General features: G+C 45.3%; 1 protein-coding gene across 14 annotated transcripts in view; it reads left to right on the top strand.

The window, feature by feature from the left end:
* MAP2 (microtubule associated protein 2) overlaps window positions 1–24,429 on the top strand; it is a 344,861-nt gene that overhangs the window by 131,636 nt on the left and 188,796 nt on the right. The gene's annotated exons all lie outside the window — the stretch shown is intronic.

The raw sequence follows: 24,429 nt of genomic DNA, 5'->3' as shown, positions 1-24,429 counted from the left end.
CCAAGCTGCTGTGGGTTTATGCTAACTGTGAGGTGGATGCCAATGCAAATCTGTCCACACCTTTTGAGATTCTTGACATTCTTTCCACGCTCCCTACAATTCACCACCAGATGTCAGGATACAGCTCATCCTGACTCTGCTTACATAAAGCCCTCAGGCAAAACTTCCACTGATGTCCATGGGAGTGTTGCTGAGTGAAGACTGCAGGATTAGCCTCGTTGATCTATTCATTTCTTTGTTGCTTTAAGTGTGTGTGTGTGTGTGTGTGTATGTATGTATGCGAGAGTAGGTGAATATACTGTTAAAAGGGCCACTTTGGGCTTTTTAGAAAAGCATCCTGTACTTTAGTCTGTAATCTGATAAGACTGTTGGAGAGGGAGAGAGGCTGGCTGACTCAATGGCAATGGTAATGGCAAGTAGTTCAAATCCAGCTTTGTTTGCACCTACTCACTCTTCAGTTGTCTCTCGGAAATTGTTTTGGCATTGGCCCTGTTCTCAGTGCACAGCTGTCCATACACAAAATTTCAAACAAGCACCATTGTACTTTCTCCTTTGCTGGCCCCGTGCACAGGAAGAGCTCCATATAAACATCTGCAAAGCTGCCTCACTGTCCTTCAGCTCCCTTCTTAAAACTCCTTGTGCTGTGATACCTACACAAAACTCAACAGTGGCTCACTACTCAGAGTGCTGAGACCACTGCATATCATGCTGATCAGTATTGTTTCCTTGTGCTCCCCCATCTGTCTGTATCCACATGTTGTGTCTTGTCTTACACTTACATTATAAGCTCTTTGGGCCAGGTACTGTCTTTTTGTTCTGGGTTTGGCAGTGCCTAGCACAATGGAGACCTGGTCTGTGAGTAGGGTTCCTAGGCACTACTGCAGTACAAATAATAAAAAAAAAAAAACCACCAGCACTGCTGGCAGTTTTCTTGGATTTTTCAGCAGAGAGGTCAAGAACTGAATGAGCATGGAAACTGGATGACTTTCTCAGCCCCTAGAAGTGGCACCTCAGGTCATGGTTGAGGCACATTGACAAGGAGATGATTTGGGGACACATCGTGATCTAGTTAAATGGGGTGCTGGACTGTGGGTCAGAATTTTATTCTTAACTCTACTACTGATCTGCTGTAGACCTTGGGAAAGTCACTTCACCTCTCTGAGCATGTTTCGCATCCCACCCTCTGTCTTGTCTGGTTAAACATAAGCTCTGATTGTCTCTTGTTATGTGTTTGTACAGTGCCTAGCACAATGGCACCCTAAACTCATCTGTGGTCTCTAGGCCCAGGTAATATAAATTGTGGCAAATTGCCGGTCCTGTTATTCTGGGTCTCGCGCTTTCTCTTCTTTGGGGAAGGTTCAGGGCGCCATTGCTTGCCTCTGAACTGGTATTTTAATTACTCCATTAGTGTCCTTGAGGAGGGGAGTGGAGAGGGAGGGACCTGGGCCCGCCCTCTTCTCCAGGTCCCAACCCAGGGGCCCTGAGGTTTGTGGTGAACCACTTGAACTAGCGGCTCCTTCCCCTGGGCTACTTCCCTCTCCTGCCCTTCAGCTTTTGAAGGGGCTTCTTGCCCTCCTTCTACACAAGCCAGGTGCCCCTTACCTAGGTTTCTTTTGGATTTCTCAGCCCACCGCAGCACTCCTCCAAACTTTCCTTTTGTCTCTTTCAAAGCTCTACTCCTACTCCTACTCCTACTCCTTCAAACTGCTCTCTGCTCCAACCAAACGTTCCTGCTCCATCTCCCACACTGTCTGACTGAAGCAGGGGGTTTTATCACATGACTGACTGCTGGTGCTCTAATTGGCTTCAGGTGCTCTAATTGGCTACAGGTGCTCTAGTTAATCTATAGCAAACCTTCCTCCCTTGCAGGGAATAAGGCTCCCTGCTAACACTCTCCTGCTGCCCTCAGGCCATGCTGTATCACATATCCGCCCCCCTCCCCCCCCGCTCAACACCAAGGGGTTGGGCTACTTGGGACGAGAGGCAGTGCCGTCACAATAGGCCATCAGCGTTGCCGTGTTGGCTTCCAGCTCTATGCTGGACCCGAAAATGGAAAGGCTGCAGAGAGAGGAACCACCTCGTCACTCTGGCGTTCCTCTCCTTGTTCCTGTGCATCCACTGGAGTGGGGCGTGGTCTGTCACGAGGGTAAACTGCCACCCCAGCAGATAGTAGCGGAGAGTCTCCATAGCCCATTTTATCACCAGACATTCCTTTTCGACAACAGCGTACTTTTGTTCCCTGAGGAGGAGCTTCTGGCTGAGGTACAAGAGGGGGTGCTTCTCCTCCCCTACCACCTGGGAAAGGACTGCACCAAGCTGCACCTCCGAGGCATCTGTTTGTAGGATTAATTCCTTCTCAAAGTCTGGGGCTATGAGTACTGGATGGCAGCGTAGGGCTGTCCGTAAATCTGCAAATGCTTCTTCTGTCGCATCAGTCCACTTTACTATCTCGGGGCCCTGAGCTTTTATCAGATCCGTCAATGGCCCCGCTCTTGTGGTGAAATGAGGGATGAATCTCCGATAGTATCCTACTATCCCTAAAAATGCTCTGACCTGCTTTTTGCGGATTGGTCGAGGCCAACCAAATAAATAACAATTCCAATTGACTGGGCAGCATGGAAAACCTTCACCTGTCACAACCCTTGTTTTATTATCCCTCTCGATACCCGGGGAGAGTCAGCACTTCTCGGAAATGTAAAATTAATACTGAAATGCTTTTTTTAAAACAAAACCTTGAGCCATGAAATTAAATGGCAACATATGGAGATGTGGTGAATAAAAATAAAATTAGACTGAGAAAAGGCCTTAAGCTTTTCAGCTCATCTAGCTCTTTGTGTGCTCTGTCAGATGGCAAGCACCTCTCAGTGCATGGGAATGGGGGACAGGCTGTCAGGAGACTGCCTTCTACAAATAACTTTTCCTTTCAGGGTAGAACGGCCTAGCTGGTCACAGTTAGCAGTCTTGCAGGTTCCTGTGGTGTAAAGTCACTTGCATTCAAAAACGCTGTGTTCTGTCGCCCTCGGTTAAACGGTAGAGTGAATCCTGACTGAATAGTATTTTCTTTAAAAAGGGGTGTGTGTGTTGGGGTGGCGAGAGGAGAAAAGATATCATAGTTTTATTGCAACTGCATAGTTCTCATCTGAAAAGGTATGTTTAAATCTTTCCACAGCCTTTCGAAAGAGTGGTTAGTTCTAGCTTCTTTGTGTTCCCTGGCAGTTATTTTTGAAGGCAGTTACACAATAACACGACTTGGCACGTATGTAGTACCTTTCATCCAAGGATCGAAAATTGCTCTATAAAGCATTAATTAACTGTCTCACAAGACCCTGGTGGGATGGCTAAGTGGGTATTATAGCTATTTGGGGTAAACTGAGTCATGGAACCATAGGAACTAGAGAGAGAGGAAACCTGTTAGTTCAGCTACTGGATTCCTTCCCCGGCCAGCCCTGAATTTTCCCTACATGACACTTTTTAGGGCTTTAGCCCATGTTCTTTGAAAAGACCCAAGCAGCGAGGAGGCTTCCACTACTTCCCTAGGGAGATTTTTGCACAAACTAACATACTCAGGAGGATTTTCCTGCTAGTCAATCTCCAAAATCCCTTCCTCAGTTCCAGCTGGTTGTTTTTATTTTTACCCTCCATCTCTCTTACCACCCCTCTCTCTCTCCTTAGCATTTATACCTTGCAGGCATTTGTAGCATCTCCTCCCACTGCTGTTACTTAGCCCAGGCATCCAGTACATATTTATCTCTCTCAGTTTTCCTCATCAGATTATCCCTTATGTCCCCTATTCCTTTGAGTTGATTTTCTTTGAACTCCTCCATTTTGCCAGCCTTTCTGGTACAAACGGAGAGGTTAAGGGCTCTGGCCAGTGCCACAGAGCAAGTCAGAGGCAGAACCAGAGACAAAACGCAGGAATCCTAATTAGGCCAAGGTGAAATTTTTAGTTTTCAGATCATGTGGGTTGTGTAAACCTAAACCAGCAGGATCCATTGGAGGGTCCAACCTGGGAGCTTTCCTGGGAGTTTGAGGTTCTGTGAGTTTTTCTCTGAACCAGAAATTCCGAAGTCCTCCCTCCCCGCCCTCCCCACCACAAACTCCATGCAGTCCTCCAATGCCCCTCTCCCAGCACACACCAGCATGTGTCCCATTAACCTGGAAATCTTCAGACAGGTTGGATAGCAAAGCACCCAGCCCTTGCCCTCCCCCTCCCTGTCCACCTGCTTTATGCTTCTGCTTTGCTGGGTGGCGGGGGTGGGGGGAGCTCTCCCTGGAGCCTCTCAGGCCTAGTGGGAGCAGGAGCTGATGCTGTACACTGGCTTTGCTGGTGTAAGCGAGTACCTGACAGTGTCCTCTCATGGCTGATCCTGCGCAGAGGGTACATGGCCGATCTCCAGCTGTTCCCTCAAGGGACACAGGCCTGTGGTGTTAGACCTGGGGGGCCAGGTTTCCAGCCTCTCTCGGTTGTTATGATAACCGTGCCTGTTGTCTGCAGCCTGGCGCTGCTCCTTACAGCGCCGCTGATCTGTGAAGCAGAATCCGCCCGCTGTAGCCCTGCCACTTGGGGAGCCTGCCCCAGCCACTAGGTAGCCCCACCACTGCCCCCTCATCCCCTTTCCCTGCTGGCTGCCTGTGGGGCAGAGTTTGCTCCTCTTCTCAAGCCTTCGGCTGCAGCGACATTGGACCTGGTCCTCCGAACCATTTGAGACTTGGCCGTGGCCTAGCCATGGTGAGGAGAGGAAGGAGACAGGTGTAATGAGGGGAGGGAGGAAGGACTCATGGGGGTCCTGCAACATGGGGTCAGAGGAAACGCAGACGGGGGTCCTGTAACAGGGCTCTGAGCGGGATTCTGGGGTGCAGGGAGCAGGGTGGAATGACAGCAAGAGGGGCGAGCTGTGCGGCAGGGAGTACAATATAGAGCCTATAGTAAGATGGGGATGCAACAGGGGATGGGTCTGTACACAACATGGTGAGGATGCAGCAGCTCTGGGGAAATGCAGCATGTGGGTCTGGCAGCATGTGGGGGCAGCATCAGGGGTGACTCTACGTATTTTGCTGCCCCAAGCACAGCAGGCAGGCTGCCTTCGGAGGCTTGCCTGCAGGCGGTCCCCGGCCCCTCTAAATCGGCTTGCCATCCCAAGCACGCGCTTGGCATGCTGGTGCCTGGAGCTGCCCCTGGGCAGCATACCTCTCTGGAGGATGTGGAGTTGGCGCAGTAAGGCAGGGTGGGGTGCGTGAGTGTGTGGGACACAGAGCTATTGCTGGGGTGCAGGTGGAAGAGAAAGGTAAGAGGGTGAGAGCGATGGTCAGTACAGAAGCGAATGGGGAGAAGGGAAGGCTGAAAGTGGGAAGAATAGAAAGGATAAACAGAAGGTGAAGGGGATAGAGGGGAAGAAATATAAATACTACAGCAAACAGACATGAGAAAGAAAGAAAGAAAGATAAAAGGAAGGAAAATCTAGTGAGCTAATTTTTTAAATATAAAGGTTTAATGGCAAAATGTTACAGAAAATAAAAATGTAAAATAGGGACTTTCTGCGCCCCTCACTCCCCTGCCCCTCCCCCCCCCCCCCAAAAAAAAAAAAAGGCTGGAGTAGGGTTGCCAATTTGATTGGACGTATTCCTGGAGGGTTTCATCACATGATGTGATCTTTTAATTAAAGTTTGAAATTTAATTCCTGGAGACTCCTGGACAATCCTAGAGGTTTGGCAAGCCTGAGCTGGAGCCATAGAGGGGTTAGAGAGGGGACTTGATCCTGTATCCCAGTCTCTTCTCTGCCCTTAACATCCATCAGGAATTGGAAAAAGGGGGGAAAAGATGAGCAAATTTGATCTAAAAGTTCATTATTTTTTAAACATTGGAAGAAAAAGGTTGGATTTTACACTTGAAAATCTGCCAGATTTTTAAAGTGTATTTGATGGTGGCGAAAACCATCTTTTGGCTCTTAGAAAGCAGAATTGGAAGGGGGCTTGGTAAGAGGTGCTACCTTTAGGATTAGTAAGGTGTTTCGACATCTGATAGGTGGGGCTTGTGGAGACGCTCACTCTTGCCTTGAACATGTTCTGCAAGGAACTTTGATCCCCAAGACATGTGCTTCCTTATCAGTCTGGGGCAGATGCTCCTCATGTGACCTGCCTCCCTGCTATTGGGGCTGGAACATTGGATTTGGGGAACTGAAGCTAGGGAAGGAAGCAGCAGAGAATCCTCCGCTGCGTTTACAGATCCAGACTAACACGGCTACCCCTCTAATACTAGGGAAGGAAGGTGGATGCAGGTAGCCATGGGAGAGAGATAATTTGCTATAGGGAGGGTGGTCAGCGTAGGGTTAATCAGAGAGCCTGGGAGGAGGTAGATCTTGTAAGATGGAGAAGAAGAATCAGCAGCTGGCGGGAGAGAGGCTTTGAAGAACACAGGAAAAGCAAAGTGTATGTTTCAAAGTGCCACAATGGTTAAACACAGATGACTGGATTTCCAGTGCCAAGATATATTCAGTGGACACAGTTTCAAAAACACTTGACATGAGTTATTTCTAGAATTCCCAGTCACTTGGTGCTCTAAACAGATGACATCTCGCAGAAAATATCAAATCTTAACAAAGGCTCACGCAGTTTTCGCAAATATAAATTCTCTTTCAGTGGACTGAGCAAGCCATATCCAACAGGTGTTTGGTGCGCAGTGCTGCTTTGTGTATGTGAAAGCCGTTCTCTTGGTCTGAGCCTGCTTTCAGTGTTTTTAATAAGCAAAAAGCCTGTCCCACTTTCCTTCAGATCACCATATGTATAGATCAAGTACCATTATCATCTATCTATGATACTTATACAGCCATATAAGACACCATCATGTCTAAGTTTTTCATAGTCTCTTACGTATTTATCTTCATAGCACCACTAGGGGGTAGGGAAGCACTGTTTTCCCCATTTTATAGACGAGGCACTGAAGCCCAGAGAGTCTGACTTGTCCAAGGTCACACAGAGTCTGTGGTGGAGCAGAGAATAGAGCTCAGGTCTCCCGAGTCACAGCACCCTAGCCACTGGACCATCTTTCCTCTCAATTATTTTGTTTGGCACCAGATTCTTCTACCTTTCTCACATTATATAGCACCTGGCTGCATTTAGATTGTAAGCTCTTTTGTGGTAGATGTTATCAATTATTATGTCTGTACAGCACCTAGCACAGCGGGGTCGTGACCTAGCTGTGGCCTTTAGGAGCTGTTGCAATATAAACATTACACAATGATAGTAATGAGTCGTCTCTTTGGATCTATTTCTCTCTTGCCTTGCATTTTGTTTAGTCATTCGGGGTGGGATTTGCGCTAGGACCATAGGAAATTTGGCTGTCATCTCCTATTAAAAGTAAATGGGTGCCTACCTCTCTTAGGTCTGTTTGAAAATCACAGACTTACACTATTTTATCAGTCTGATCTGGTAGTATGTTATACCCACTTCGTATTCTCTTTACACTTGTGCAAATGAATCCACAGTGAGCCTGATTTTCCTTATATTAAGGCCTCTTTACACCATTCTGGCAGTGTAATTTACCTTCACTTTAAGGCCTTTTAACCAGAGCTGGAGTGGTGTAAAGAGGCTGGAAGGTTTCCAACGCAATCCCATGTGCAGATTCAGGTCCAAGGTGTAGGGTAATGAAGAATCAGAGCTTCAAACTTCAATGAGACTACTTAGGAAATAAGGTACTATTCAGTGTTAGCAGAGGCATCCAAAGCTGTCCCTTTTAATATTAATATAAACAAGTCTCTGCCTGATTCTTCAAGACCTTAGAGGACTATTTACAGTGATGCTGGTGAAAAGCTAAGTCTTTTAACCCATGATTTTTTAAAGTTTGTCTCTGAAAAATCAGATGGCGGGACAGAATAATTATTTCTTTTATTCTCCACGTTTCTCATTCCTTCGATAAGTCTCCACATAGTAGAGAATAAGAAATAAGCTAAATTGAGGAGGGAATAATGTTCCTTGTCCATGTGAAAACGTATTCAGTGATTGTGCTTTAAAAACAAAACACATGCAAAGAAAAGAGAATAAATCCTATAATGAAAATGCAGTTCTTTCTCAGTAATCTATTGTCCGACAAGAGCTCATTCAGACAGAGGATTTGTATGTTATGCTTGGCTGTAAGCAATAAAATGTTTTTAAAATATGTTTCAAGTTGGCCAAATTCTGTAATTTTAACTTACACTGCCTAGAAAGCAAGAATAATACAAAAATATGGGTTCAAGCTTGCAACCTGTATTCATGCGAGTAAGGGCTGCAAGATCGAGCTGTATATTAAGGGTCTGATGTGCCCCTTTACTGATGTCTTGACTTCCGTGCTTCATACACTATATGCCACATCGAATCTGGGTCAGAGCTCAGGTGACTGTGTTGAGATTCCTCTTGCATAGTAAAGAATAGCAATACTATATATGCCACTAATTTGAACATATATTTTAATGTAACTTCTTTAAAGGGGTTTGTCTTGTGTTTAAATTTTGAGATCAGTGGTGAGACAACAGTGGTCATTTTGGGTCAGAGTTAAGGTCACTGTACTGTGTTGAAATATGCAAACTTGATGCTCAATATGAATAATTTTATGGGTTGCTGTAAGATTTACAATGTCCTTAACTATTAATTTTGTTGCTTTTAAGTGCTTGGGGTTTGTAAATAATATGCTAGGAAACTAAATGATCATTCCATGAGGTTCAATGATTTTTTTAAAGCTCTTGTTTTTGCTTTTAGAATACATATAGTTGGACAGGTTCTCTGGCCCAGTGCATGGATGTTGCACTGCTCTTGCAACAGGAAGAGAGCAAAATCCAACCCTAATTTCCCTGCTGGGTATACACATGGTGTGGGCAAGTCCCCAGAAAGCATAGCAAGTTCTTATCCATTGTTCGAATAGCTTGCAGAGCAGATGCAGTGGTGCACTTCAGCTGCCCTTCAGTGGAAAGGTGGTCCCATAGGGAAATATAACAGTGCAAGCTAGAGCAACCTTCATGTTGCTCTAACATCAACTGAGGCCAGGGCTGGGGAAAGGATCATGGAGCTGTAACTGGCTCCATGACAGCTTCCATTTCCCTCTCTGTTGTGCTCAGGGGAAGGAATACAGCAGAGAATCTGCCCAAATATATCCAGGGCAGGGACCATTTCTCCATACATGTTTGTGCAGGGGTGGGGCAGGGCAGTTAGCAGTTTTCAGCCCAGCTCTCAGGTTGGGGCAGACAGGGCCCTCTGGGCAGAGCCAAGCAGTAACAGTCTATGGCCTAGCTGCCTGGCTGGGGCAGATAGCAAACACAGGTGGGGAGGCTGCCACCCAAGGGGTGCGGTTGGCAGCAGGGGGTAGAGGGACCCAGGGCCCAACTTACTCCACTGGGTTCCAGCCCAGGGCCCGACCAGTGGCAAATGGTTCCACCACTGGGTCAGCAGAGATCCTCCTGAAACATGGTGTCTCCATTCAGCAACACAATTGAAATAATGTCTAGTTTCCCTCTGCTGCTTCCTACCCCTACTTGTTCATAGGGCTCTGTTGTTTGTGGATTCTCAGTCTCCTTGCTGGCCAGCAGTCCCCGCAGCTCCTTGGGGTACTTGGCCGCTGGCAGTCCCAGCAGATCCCCTCCCTCGGGGACCCCCTCCAGGGGCAGGGGTTACACAAGTTAGTCCCTGGTGCAGGGGTTAGCAGCAAGTCAGGGGTATCCGGCTCCTTCCCTGGCTCTGGCTCAACTGAACCAGAGGTCCTGACTCTTATACTTCCTGTTCTGCTCCTCTGCTTCCACTGTGAGGGCCAGGCCAAGCCTGGCTCTGCCCACCAAAGGGTGAGGAGTGCTTCCTCCCTGTCAGCCTCAGAGGGAGACCACTCTGCCTCACTACATCCCTACACCATCCAGTCAGAGGGCAGACTTTCAGACTAGCTCAGGGCCAGATTTTCAAGTGTTTAGTACCCACAATTGAGGCCAGATTTTCAAAAGCGCTCAGCTCCCATTTTCAAAATTGACCAGAGTCCAGCAGCTTCCAGTGTGACATTTATGGCCAGAATTTGGAAAGAGCTGAGTACTCAGTGTACTGAGTTTTTGTTTTTTTGTGTTTTTTTTTTTTAAAGAAGCCACATATTTTGGTGCATAAATGGGAACTGAACTGTTCTGAAAATCTGGCCCCAGGTATGGATGCTGAGATCTTTTTGAAAATCTGGTCCATACTGACTACCCCTCTGGATGCTTTACGTCTCTCTGATTGTCTTTCACATACCTCTCATCCTACCCTACCACGGTGTTCCCGGTCCGGAGATAGAAGACATGACGTAGACAGAACAAAGACTGCATGGCTTGTGTGGGGAGGAGCTAATGTGGGGCTCCATTCAAAGTTTATTTAGGGTTTTGCTTGGCTGGAAGGTAATAATCTAGCTACTGCAGAGCTTCCAAGCTCTAACCTTGTTGTCAAGAAGCTTTCAAGCCAATATTGTGCATCAGTGTATCATTGAGCTCCCTTTCTTAAGAGAGGTCCCCAGATGAAGATTTAGTTAAGCTTGAGTCAAGGTTGTAAATATTTATCTAACTTAACATCTGAAAGCCAGAAAGTTTAACATTAAATGTACATTAACTAAAGATCCCAAATATTTAAAGAATGGAAATGCGGAACTCAGCTCTGCCTTCTGAAATGTTCACTTCCATGTGTGATAGAAATGTGTTAATAATTGTACGATGTAGCCAACAGTGGGTTCCTAAAGCCTGTATTCTACCACTTCCCTTTGCCGAGTACCAGCGTGTGACACACACAGTCCCATTGATTTCAGTGGGAATAACCACAGAGTATGGTGCAACTCGGCATGAGTAACGATGGTAGATTTGGGACTGTAATCTTAATATGAGTGTAAATGAATATACTAGGAATGAACATTTATATATTGTCTTTCTCTGTGCTGTTTGTTGCCCTTTTGTGTGAAGTTGCCTTTGCATTGTGTTATTGTGTAATATTGTGCATGCTGGTTGCATTTTTTCTCAATTCTTTTAAAAATTACAGAATTCAGGAAATTCCTCTTGAAAGAGCTTGGTCCTGTTTAATTATTTGAGGAGGTGTTTTCAGAAACACTGAACACTCCTGATTTGTGAACTTCCCATGAACTTAGATGGGAGCTGAGTTAAGTCAATATTTAATGTTTCTGAAAAATTCTTCTGGTGTATATATTGTGACAGAGTTCCTCCTCTACTTTGGTGGGTCCTGCGCTTATTGGCAGATTTGCTCACCTCAGTGATCTTCCCCTCTGGTGGAACCCACAATCCGGGTCAACTCCTCCTGTGTCTGATCAGGAGTTGGGAGGTTTGGGGGGAAGTGTCGTTCTGGGGAACTAAATGGAGTGATGCCTGTACTATGGTTTCAGCTTCTGGGTTTCAGAACACCCCAGTGGTTTCTCTAAATTGGAGCAGCTTCTAAGGCTACTCTGAAGTTCTGCCGGAGGCCACGCCAGACCATGTAACATGCAGAATCTGTATGGTGCAAAGATGTCTTAATGCCACCACTGTTTCTTTTTGTTCTGCATCTCTCAGGATTCTAGTACCGAATCTACCTCCAGGTCTTTTGAGCGATAAGATACTAGCTGCCCCCAGTGTTTTCTTTGGTCAGTTTTAGGATGGAAGGTTTCCAAGGCAATCCCATGTGCAGTGCTGCAGGAAGTGGAATTAATGATTCAAAAAGATTCTCTTTCTCTTATCTCTGGGTCATTATTCAACCAATGTCCTTGAGTAGTTTTAGGGGGTCATTATTCTGCTGAAGGGTGCCGTCTTTTGAATACATATAATACCAATATCCAGGCTACTTGTACTAATAAGAGATCTCAAGGCAATTTTTGAAAGAGTGGGAGTGCTAACCCTCGTGTCCTGGCAGTATTCAGATTGGGTCCTTTATCCAAGCCTCAATTAGCCAAAGGACTTCTTTATCCAGAGGAAGATCCTGTTCTCTGATGTATATCAAATGCATTCAGAAGTCCCTTACTTATCCAGAACCCAATTTATCCTAATTATTCTCACAACTCCCATCCCATTCTAATGAATCACGCTTGACTATGATTATGTTTTACCTTCCTAAAATATCCCTATTAATTTCAGTTGGGTACGATATTCTTCACTTCCTCCCCTAAACTCTTGTTGAGTGTTGCATCGTGTTGTTAAACAGCTGCTGTTTTTCACCCTAAAGGCAACTGTGTTCTGGAGGCAGGTGAAGTCATTCTTATGTACAAATAGCTTGAAAATTATTTTGCTTGGCACTCTGACAGGATGGGAAATGAAAACTGCAATTAAGTTTTCAGGTCTGGGTCTCCACTCAGATCCATTTTACACTGGTGTAGTTACTCATGATTTCCACATGTGTAAGCAATCTCATTATGTTAATCACAGGAAATTTGCTTTTATGGTGACAAAGACAGGAATCAATCTCAAGAATTTCACGCATTAGCTTGCAGAATCTACTCTGTGAATTTCAAAGCAAATGTAACTCCATTGAGATGTAAAGTCCAATGTAAAGTTCATTGAGAAATGCATGCAACAAAGTTATCCATGAAAGGAATCATCAGTAGGATGTGTGAGACTGTGTATATGGGATTACAGTGAAGTGTTCATCAAGGCACTTTCATAGGGGTTCATGGTGCAGTGGACTGAACATAGGATGGGGGGCCAGGAACTCTTCGTTTTAATCCTTGTCCTACTGCTGATTTGCTGTGTAGTGTGTGGTTAATTTGTGTTTTCACCTTGAAAATAGGAAGTGCTACAGAGAAGCTAAGTAATATTTGTATGTAGACATTTACAGAAAAGTAAAGAGGAAGGATAAGGGCTGAATCACATTCTAAATTGGAGATGGTCTAAAAAATGGGTGACTTTGTTGGGGGGAAATAAAAACTTTATTCAAAATTTTGGGTCCTCTGCCCCCCCCCCTTTTTTTTTAATTTCCATCATTTCTTGAATTTATTTCGAAAAATTGACAGCCGGAATCGGGGTACTGGAACAATTTGTATCGTGGGTCTGCTGAGAACCATTGCACCAAACTCTAAATCATGTATATGATGGAAACCACTTCAAGCCAGGGAGTGCAGCAGAACCCCCAGCACTCCTAGTTCCAGAACCTATGGCAGGAATCAGAATTGTTGACATCTGATATTTTGAGCTAAAGTTTAACCATAACTTTAAAAAATTCTACTATCCTTAATCTAAATATATTTCCAAGAATATTAAATATTCTGTGGCCTCTGATTAACCCAGCTTGATTGGATGTGTGATAGAATCCACATCCTTCTCCAGTCTCATTGCCAGAACTTTGACCAATATTTTGACATTACTATAAATAAGTGAAAATGGTCTGCAATTGGAACCTAGTGTGGCATTTCTTACTGGTTTAAGAATAACTTATATTAGGGTTAACTTCTCCCTGGAGTGACTTATTAAATATTTTAAGTATCCTGTGAGAGAGGAGGTCAAGAAGTGTCTGTAGAATTTGGCAGGGAAGGCATGTGGCCTGGAGGTTTACTCCACATTTCTATTCTTAATCACCTCAATTAACTCATCCTTTGTAAGGGCCATGGCCAGGTTTCGATCCTGGGCTGCAGTAATGTAATATTATTGAAAAGCTGATATAAAGCATCTTTGGGGGAATTATGTTCAATTTGTACAGATTGTTATAGAAATGAAAAAATTGTTATTAATACTTTTAGATGATCAACATAATTTACCATGTTTATCACGGCTGAACGTGATTCTACATGCAGAGGTCTTTTGCCTTTGGTGGTATGCCAGCACTTGACAGCTTTTCCTCTCAATTCCTAGAAGTTCTGCCTGAGCTGAAATATGGCAAATTCAGGGTGCACCGAGTGCAGCTTATTGAGTTCATATCTACAGTTAATCAGAGGTTGCAGAAAATCTGGAGATGGGGCTGTGATATAAGACAAATCTGAAGGGGTGTCATTTTCTCCACATTCTCTCTTCTTGGCAAATTCTACCTCTCAGCTAGGCCTTCAGTGTCTCCCACAAAAACCTACTAGAAGATGTTGAGGGTTCATTTGTTTGGAGGAACAGGCCAAATTATTTTTCAATAAAAATTCTGAAAGGGGGAATCTAATAAGTGAAGAATTAAATCTCCATCTGCATGGCTGTTTCTTACCTTGATCTGTTGCTATTTGAAAAGTTATAGAGGGTAACTCAGAGACAGAAATTGTGTTTAATGGAGGAGTCAATTGCAGAATTAGCCAAGACTTGGGAGATCAAAAAGAAATCTATATGGGAATAGGACCTATCTACCAGAGAAGAATATGACTAATCCCTACCCATTGGTGATGAAATGTTTGTCACTTCCTGTATTCCATCTCATCCCCCCCATGAGGGATGAGATGGAATACAGGAAGTGACAAACATTTCATGAGGGCATGGGGAATCTACAGATGAGGGCCATGAGGGCAGGGAATCTACAGATGAAATGTCTGACATTTATTCCCTAGATTTCTGATTCTCTTGCCACCTGCCAGACTTCCAGGGAATACTGAGGAGAAGGCTCTGGAGAAAGAAGAGCACAAAAAGATAAGTTAAAACAAAAACATGAAAACACATAACCTACATATAAAAACTTAACTTATTCCCAAGCAAGGTACATCACAATGAAAAGGCAACAATAATCAAACATCTAACACTAGAAATAAAACTAAACCAATCAAAAGTTCAGGAGGGGATGGGCTGGGGAGACACCATCCATGCTGGGAGCTCCACCAATATCCATTATTTTAATTATGGATTATTTATTTTAACGGGCATCCTATTTTTCCCATACTACAAAGTAGTAACTCCGTTGAAAGGAGAGAGGGAGCCCACACTCCACAAACGTAACATTTTTTAACCTGGTATGTCAAAGATATGCCAGTGTATTGTCTCCTAACTTGTAATCTTTTTAGTTTGCCTAACCGAACACCAGAGTATTGGTAATACATCTGAGCGCACTGAGTGGGACATGGTGTATTGTGAGGATTACCTTCCCAGAGCCACATGTCTCCTCCTGCTTCTTGTTTACAACCAAACATCGTTTTCCTTTCCCATATTAAACAAACATATTGGTAATAAGGGAGAAATCTAATTGCTCCCACAAATTGCAAATGACTGCACCAAAGAACGGAACGAACAATGCAATTGAACAAGTGACTCTTTTGCATTGACTTCATACTTGGTGTTCATGAGCTCAGGGTTTGAGCTTATAGAATGTGTTAGGGTGGGGGAAGTTGAATGGGGCTGGGGCAACAAGTGGAAAGACTGGGTAAGTAGGGAGGGCAGGGTGGGTGAGGAAGGCAGGAGACATGGGGGAAAGGGGCAAGAAGGGGCAGGGCAAGCGAGAGGAAGTTGGAGGTGAGAGGGGAAGATAGAAATCACTGTCCATTTATCGCCAGAACCTGCATTTGTCTTCTCCCCTACTCCATTGATCCATGGGGGTATAACTATATTGTTCAGCTCCTGTGCAGCTTTCCGTGATGTCTTGCAGGGAGGAGAGCTGCCTCTCACACTTCCAGCACAGGGGAGGTCTAGCTGCTGAGCTTTGAGCCCCCCTAGCAGAAACGTGTGGTGGCACAACAGGGTCTCCCACTGGCACCAGTTTTAAAAAGTGCTATTGGAACCCTCAAATTTCTACCAAGCCATGGGGAGCTGCAGTGCCCCAAGTGATCTCTCTTTGGTGTGCATTGGTGCCAGGCTAACACACAGGCTTCATATAGTCCTGGTCTACACTAGGGGGGGATCGATCTAAGTTACGCAACTTCAGCTACATGAATAACGTAGCTGAAGTCAACGTACTTGGATCTACTTACTGTGGTGTCTTCTCTGCGGTAAGTCGACTGCTGACGCTCCCCTGTTGACTCCACCTGCGCCCCTAACTCCAGTGGAGTACCAGAGTTGACAGGAGAGCACTCGGCCGTCAATTTATCGTGTCGTCACTAGATGCAATAAATTGACCCTGGCTGGATCAATCGCTCCTGAGGTAAGTTTAGACATGCCCTCTGTCACAAACAATTGGTTCATGTTCATCCATCCAGTTAGGGGTATTGTCCAATGTTTCATTAATTCCGCAGCACAAATACAGGAGCAAAGGCATTCAATATTTAAATAAATCCTTTCCACAGTCAGTGCACTCCCATGAGATCAGTTTAGGATGAGGTGTTCCCTTAATTCCCCTGGTGGGGCACTTCACATTCAACTATTTGATAAGATCTGATATATACGTCCCAAAAGTTAAAGTATGAGCTTAGAACAGAAGCGATAAACCAAGTAAGTAGTTAGTCACAGTAATTGGATAAGTTCAGTGCACGTAAGGCAGACGTAACACCTGGGAAGTAAACTTGGTGTAAAACACAACAGGTGCTTAGTTCACTGAAAGCTACCCAAAAACCATTCTGATTATATATAGATACATATCTATATATATCAGAGGGGTAGCCATATTAGTCTGGATGTGTAAAAGCAGCAAAGAATCCTGTGGCACCTCATAGACTAACAGACGTTTTGGAGCATGAGCTTTCATGGGTGAATGCCCACTTCGTCAGATGCAAAACGTCTGTTAGTCTATAAGGTGCAACAGGATTCTTTGCTGCTTTTACATATCTATATATATGTTCCTACTATATTTTCCACTGCATGCATCCGATGAAATGGATTTTAGCCCATGAAAGCTTATGCTTAAATAAATTGGTTAGTCTCTAAGGTGCCACAAGTACTCCTGTTCTTTTTGCGGATACAGACTAACCCGGCTGCTACTCTGAATTCTGCTTCTTGTGGCTTTGGGATCAGATGATCCCACCAAACTCTGATGTGGAACTTAGCAGAACCCTCCCTGCTTGGCAAGTTCCCTTGCTCTTCTAAAGGCCAGATCTCTGTTCAACCACATTTTTTGCAAAATCTTGAAAAATTATCATCTTGTTTTGGGACCTCCCCCAAAACATTCCCCCCCACTCCCTGTGAGCTAGTTGCACTATTTTTTCTTTTACAGTAAATCTGATGCATTTGACAATCAGGTTTGGTATTTGAGGCTGGCTTAGAAATCAGGGACGTGTGTTCTCTAACTGGCTGAGCAATCTGAAAGGAGCTTGTGGTTCTAGGGGCTGGCTTCTCTTCCTCCGCTCTTTCAGGTACTCCTATAATTCTCACATTATTATGGTGAGGCCTTATCCTTGCCACTTTAGATTTAAGAGAAGATAAATCTGTGCGGCTTCTATACCTGATCGTCCACTGCTGATACTCTCCTTTCTGCCAACGCTCATGGAAAGGAGTTCATCGAGGGAAGATTTAGTTGTGTTGTGGTTATTGTGGCCACGAAATCTATGACTGCAGCAACTATTGCCAGCAAGGCCATCATAGACACAGTGTCCTCAGCAGCAGCTGTCCTGTTCAGGGGATGGAGGGCCTCCATTCTCCTTGTTTGTTGTTCTCAGGAGACAAATCTGTGCCTGGTAACATTCCAGAGATTTTCAGGTACCTCTTTCTTTACTGGTCAGGGCTAGGGGGTGGGAGGGTCAGTCAGAGCCCTGGACTGTGAATGGAAATTGATATTAGCAAATGGTTCTGGAGCCCTGGTGTCCTAAAATGAGCCAGTTAAAGTAGAAAAAGGAAACATTATGATTTACCTTTACAGTTAGTAGAGTACTGACGTTGCTGGCATGCTCATTTTTTTAAAGGGAGGATCGAGACCCTTGGAGAAAGAGAAGCAGACAGCTTGGTCCATCAAATAGGGCACTATATTAAGTCAGGAGTTCAAGACCCCAATTCAGCAAAATACCTGAGCATCTATATAGCATGAAGGACCTGAGCAGATGGTACTTTTCAGGTTCTTAAAGTGAGAAATGTGCTTCTCTATCTTATTGAGTCGGGCCCTGGGTTCTGTTAGTATCTATAACTCTGACATGGTGTGGGACTTTGGCCTGGTTACTTCTAATTTCTTTGCTGCAGTTTCCCCACTAAATAGTTGTGATGCTTTTTTATTTCAGAGTTGCTTAACTGCAGGCTTCCCTTCTTCCACAGCCCAGTTACTGATAATTCTTGCATATATTTCTACTTGACTGCCTATGTTACGTAAAGGTTTGCTAAGTGAGAAATTGTTCAAACTAATTCTAGTAGACGTTACTACATGTTATTTCAATTTCTTTTGCTGGTTTACGTGGTCTCACTGTCAAGTAAGTCACAAGTCATCTGAACGACCACTTGTTTTTAATCTCTTGAGTAAGCGGGTGGATATGGAAGAAAATGCTTAACTACCCAGCGTAGATACTGTGTCTTAAGAAGGCATCATTTTAAAGGTGGAGAACTTTGTATCTCAAATTCTCAGCTTCTGAGCAGAGGTTGCCAGCTTAAACTGCTTTATTGGCATAATGCAGTGCAAGATCAAATGCCACGACAGACTTGCAATATGATCTCCAATTCAGGAGAGCGTCCTGCCCTTCAACGTGTGCTGAGTCCTGTAATGTCCATTAAGTAAATAGAACTTAAGTACATGCTTGTAGTTAAGCACATGCTTAAATGCTGGACTGAATAGGGACGGACTTAAAGTATATGTCTGTATGTTGTCATGAACCTGGGGATGGAGCAGAACAGATAATGTGTATATTTTGCATTGAGCTTCTTGATCTGTGCGCATTTAAGGTCATGTCAGCTCAAGTATTAATTTTTAATTGTATGCCATGTGAAATCTGATTTAACCAAATGATTCATGCTTTTCAAAGATATTTTATTTGTAAATTTGATAGAGAATAACAACAAGCTAGAGCTCTCAGGATGAGGCATGACAAGACAATTAATTAAACGTCGTTAGGTTACACAGTAAATGAAAGTACAAACTGAACTGACATTTAAGGAAACAATTTCACTATAATCTTTGATATCTTACTGCAAACTCACTTCTGTCTTGATTCTTCCTCTAATAAAAGGATTGATGAGAGAAATGGATGGGAAAAATAAATATATTTGTCTGATTGCATCAAAGGATTCCATGTGGCATCGGTCACCCTGTGAGAAGCATTTTTGGGAGAGTTTGAGTGTTTTAAATCTTTAGTATTGACTTCGGCAGTAAAGATGAAACAGGAAAAAAAATGGAAATCAGAGATAGATGTAAGAAATACCTGGAAAGTTGTTATTTCATTAACGAGGGTCAGCTTGGATTCACAAAAGGGAGCTCATGCCTGAATAATCTGTCTGACAGTTTAAAAAGAAGTAACCAGCTGAGATGGCAGGGAGCAAAGAGTGGACATAGTTTACCTAGTTATTAAGATCCCCTGTAATGATACTGTGCTCAGCTAACAACGAATCTATGAGGTTTGCAGATATTCTCTTGGGGGAATAGAGAACTAACTGGCTTAGAGAGCCAAGGCCAAAGGTCCATGTGCGGGGAGGCACTGTGAAATGGAGATACGTGTCTGGTGGAGTGCCACCAGGATGAATAATGGTAGGATGTTTTTTTCATTTTGTCAAGAGCTTGTGAGAAAGAGCATGTAAGTAGCAGCAAGATGACAACATTTGCTGAGGATGCAAAACTGGAAGGTGGAGTCAGTATAAAGGAAATGGACAACACAGGTCAGAAGACTGGCAGCATGAGATGGGCAGATAAGTTGTTTGTGCTTCGATTCACTGTAAAAGCAATTAAAGTAGGTGGCTAGGGACAAAAACCAGGGGCCTCTTTCAATCCTGAAATGTTCCATGAGTTTTTAATCTTCTGCTCCTTGGTACCCACAGAAGCTGGTAACTCAGGCTGCAGCTTTTCCTAGCTCCCCATTTCCCATCACTGCTTTATTTCTGTTTTATCTGAATTGTATCAGTAACCATGGAGATGCCTAGTGATGCTGACTCCTGCCTCAACCTTCCTTGCTGCAAAGCCCCTTTGAAAGGTTTTCCAAACACAGTACGGGGCATACGTCTGCCTCTCAGAATTAATTCATTGCCTTCAATTTAGTTTCCTCCTCCTAATGGAAAGAGAGAGAAATCCCAGATCCTCTCCCGAACTGGCCCCCTTGCAGGAGGGCCGCCCAGAGGACTCAGAGGGCCTGGGGTTCTTGGCGGCAGAGGGTCCCACTTCGGCAGTAATTCGGAGGCGAGGGGTCCTTCCGCTCTGGGACCCGCCGCCGAAGTGCCCCAAAGACCTGCAGTGGGGGGCCCCGCCACCGAATTACCGCTGAAGACCCTGCTCTTCAGTGGCAGGTCCTGGAGCAGAAGGACCTGCGCCTCCAAATTGCTGCCAAAGACCCGGAGCGGAAGAAGCTCTGGGGGCCCAGGCCCCGCGAGAGTTTTCCGGGGCCCCTGGAGCGAGTGAAGGACCCCACTCCAGGGCCCCCGAAAAACTCTCGTGGGGGCCCCTGTGGGGCCCAGGGCAAATTGCCCCACTTGCCTCATCCCCCCTTTGTGGCCCGGCCTTGCAGGGCACTGTAAAATGGGCATATTCTGATGTTTCTTACTATGACAGAGAAACTGGCAGTGATGGGATTCCAGCTGTGCCCTGGATCTTTAGGGCTGAAACAGCAGCCCCTGCAGCCATCCTTCCATTAGTGCTTAAAATGATCAACCAAAAGGTGTGAAAACAAAATAGTCAGGTCTGTTGAGGGCTGCTTTTACCACCAAGGTACAATTTCTGTTCACAAGGCATCTTCCTTTTAACTTACAGTCAAAATCATATTAGATGCCACTTCACACACCACATAAAATGTTAACAAAGGGTGTTTTGTGTGTGAATTTGGTTAAGGTTAAGGGATGGGTGCAGGCAGACGGCAGTAGTTTGCATGGCAGGATGGTCTTATGGTAATTGTACCAGACTGGGATTCAGGAAATCTGAGTGCAATTCCTGACTCTGTCACTGACATCCTGTGTGGCCTTGGGTAAATCATTTATTGTTCTTTGCCTCTAGTTCCAGTCTCTAAAATGAGGGAAATAATCTAATGGGACCCTGAGCTCAGTTGGGGCTTCTAGCTGCTACTGTAATAGAAATAATTATAAAAATTAGCTAAATTTAAAAAAGAAGATTATTACGGGACATGTCACTGGTCCAGCACCTCCTCCTGGTTACTCTGGGGATTAGCTTGAGGCTGACGCCCTCCCACACATGGGTTGCACACCATCACTCTGTCCCCATTGTCTGCCTGCAGCCCCTCTTGCAGCTTCAGGAACCACAGCATCTTCTTTGTGACTTAGCCCTCCGGCATCACCATCCATGTTTCCCCCTTCCAGGGGTTAATGTCTCAGTCCAATAATCACACCACTTTCCCCCATATTGAGTGTGGGGGGGACCTGGGCCTATTACTCTGGGTCCCACCCCAGGGACCCTGTGGATAGCAGCCTCGTGTTGCAACTCCTTAACTTCTCACCATGCTTCTGTGTCTCGCTGGGCCACTTCTCCCCATCCCCTGCACCTTCTTCACCCTTGCCTCAGGGCATGCAACTACCCAGTGCCAGCAGCCAGCCAGGAGCTCCCTCTTGCTCCCCTGGTCTTTGCCAGCAGATGCTCTGTCCGAGGTGCTGCAGGTCTCTCCCCCTGCTGCAAACACAGTCCTCACTCTGAGCTTCCAAGAACAACTAACCCAGCCCAGCCCTGCAGCTCCTCTTATCTGAGCCTGCCGGGCCCGGATTGGTTGCTCCCTGCAGTTCCTTCCTGATTGGCTGCACTGGTGTGGTCACTAGGAGGACCTCTCTCCCCTGCTCCCTACTGAGGTTAACCCTTTACATGCCAGCGTGGGGCGGATGCCCCATCACAAAGCTAAAAACCCAGAAAATGCAGAGTTAAGTCTTCACTGAACAAAGAAGGCTTGCAGACTATCTTTCTTGCTCCTATATGGGGTATGTTTACATAGCAGCTGGGAGGGTGCATGGGTAGACAGACACACAAGCCCTGCCTGAGCTAGTGCGCTAAAAATAGCTATGTGGTATGAGTGGCAGGGGCTAGCCACCTGAGTGCATAGGGGCAGGTCAGGCAGGATTGTACTCAGGTGTCGCAGCCACGTACTATACCTTGCTATTTTGAGCAGAGTTAGTATGCTTCTTTCAACCTGTGCTTGGAAGCGCTCTCCCAGATGCTGTGTAGAGGTACCCATAGATTGTAGCTTCCCATTTTTCCTTTTTTATGGGTAGGGTACAGAAAATGTGCACGACAGAACATAGGTTTTCTGATTTGCTTCACATATACGCATCTCCATGCTAAGTATGATGATTTGTTGCCATGCTAACCTTTGCTCGTCTCCTTTAAGTGCTCTGATTTCATTATCTTGGGATGTGAGATCATCTATGGAGACAAGCTAGCTTTATGTCTAATGATATTTGGAGAACTGGTGTATACGTGCATCACAGGGCTTGATCCTGGAAGGACATACGCACCCCGCATGAGATGCTGAATGCCCTCAGCATCTAGCTGGATCAGGTCCATAGTGACTGTGGATGTTATCTGTCTGGTCAGGAATTTGTGAAATTCTTGCATATGTGTGTCGTATGACTGTAAGGAAAGCTGGAAGGGAGCACACCCACTACAAGCTTTATGTGTGAGGCACTCTGGTTTTGGTGAAGACTGATTAAATGAAACTGTCTGCTATGGACGCATTTAATGGTTTATTTTTTCTCGGGCCTGGGCAGAGTTGAGGTGGTTTGAATGCCTTGTTTGAAAAGTGCAACCTCAATTCTGCATTTCCTGGACATCCAAAGGGTTATATTCTGATCTCTAATTTTCTTCAAAGGCAATAAATACTCACTGTTGATTTGGGCCTACAACCTTAAATTCCCATTCACAAAGGTTCATAATTTTTTTTAATAGTTCTGACCTGGAACTCAGGAGCAAAGGCAGCTATAAGCTGCTTGATTTCCTGGGGACTGAAGGAGGGAAGCCTGACTTCACCATGCCTTCTAAAGTCCAAAAAAAATAGGACACTGCCTGGGGAAATATATCGACCCCCCACTGAGCCATATGAATGAGGCTTCTCAGAGCCATTTGCACTCAGTTCAGTCTTTAGGGGGTTTTTCAGGGGTTCCTGTTATTCTTTCCTCCATGTCTTATGTTTATGGGACCCCCAAGGAGCTTTGGAGGAGTCTGTGGAGGAGCAGAGCTGTGGGGACAATTGGAGAACCATGAGGGTACTGCTAGAAGCCGATGGGGGCTAGGTGGAGGAGCTAGAGAGCAGCTCCGTCCTTCAGAAGAGGGCAACGAAGCACTAGTCTAGAGCCTCCCTGGCTTCTGCAGATGGTGAACCTCCTATAGCTGGAAACTGTGAGACTCCCTTTTGATGTGTTGCAGGAAACTTGATGGAAAGAGAAGTCAGGAGAGTCCTAGTGCTTTCCTTGTTTGCCTCTCTTATGCATCTGTGCTGTTTCAGGGGTCCCCTATCCCCCATAACTCCTAGCAAGACACTTGTTCCACCCCATATCCTCATGCTGTCCCATAATCCCGGTCCCATGCATGCCCTCATCAAACTAGCTTCCTCCATTCCCTCATGCCTCCCTCTTACTGGAGATGTGATTTGTGAGGAAGAAAGGCTTCCAGGAAAACCTGACCTCTAGGTGTTTTGTCACCCAGGGTGGAAAATATTTTTCGCCTCCTCCGCTCACCCCCAGGTTGCTTTGGCAACTGCCCCAATCGCCCACCCCTAGAGCCATCTTTGATTCCAAGAGGAGAGATGGGCTGATGTGGGCACTTGGAGCCAGCTCATGGGCACAGGAGAATGCAGAGGGGGAAGCATTGGTGCATGCCAGTTATTTTTACCTGACTGACTTCTGTGATTCTTGGAGGGAAGGCAGTTAAAAGGACCTTGGGGGGCCTACAGGGAGTGGGGACTGGTTGAGAAGAGGGGTTGGGAGGAGGAGGTCAGGGAGGGCATTGCCTCTCTCACTCTGAACTTCCTGGACTCTGTGGAAGGGGAGACCCCTCAGGGAACCTTAGGGTGTTTCTCATCCCTTTTCAGAAGCTCCAGGCACCATGCTGGGTCCCTCACATCAGCCCACAAGACTTAAGAGACTTGTTGGGTCTCCTCACAAACCTTTTTTGGGGCTAAATGACCTCTGTTCCATTGACCAGACTCCCCAGAGATAGGGTCATACTATGGGATCTAACTCTGCAAGGAAAAGGGACAACAACTTGCTGACATGCGTAATTGTGCCCTTATCCAGCAAAATGCTTAAGCATGTGTGCCTAACTCTACATTCATGGGTAGTCCCACCGGCTTCTGTGAGACTACCCATGTACTTAAAGACAGGCATGGGCTTAACTGCTTTACTGGATTGGGACCTCAGTTCACCTTAACTGATGTTTCAAAAAGAAATTAAACTTTTATCAACTAAATGTTAGTCCTGGGCACTAGATAGCCAGGGAAGTTCAGTCTATTAAGTTTGATCTCTCCTTCTGTCTTTTTTGCTAGGAACTTGTCCTCCCCTCCCGGAAAACAAGTTTGACAAGTTTCGAAACTCTGTTCAACACTTTTTTCAA

The sequence above is a fragment of the Chelonoidis abingdonii genome, chromosome 10, assembly GCF_003597395.2.
Source record: "Chelonoidis abingdonii isolate Lonesome George chromosome 10, CheloAbing_2.0, whole genome shotgun sequence".
Classification (NCBI taxonomy): Eukaryota; Metazoa; Chordata; order Testudines; family Testudinidae; genus Chelonoidis; species Chelonoidis abingdonii.
Note: the sequence above shows the minus strand (reverse complement) of the source record. Positions and strands in the feature narration are given on the sequence as shown.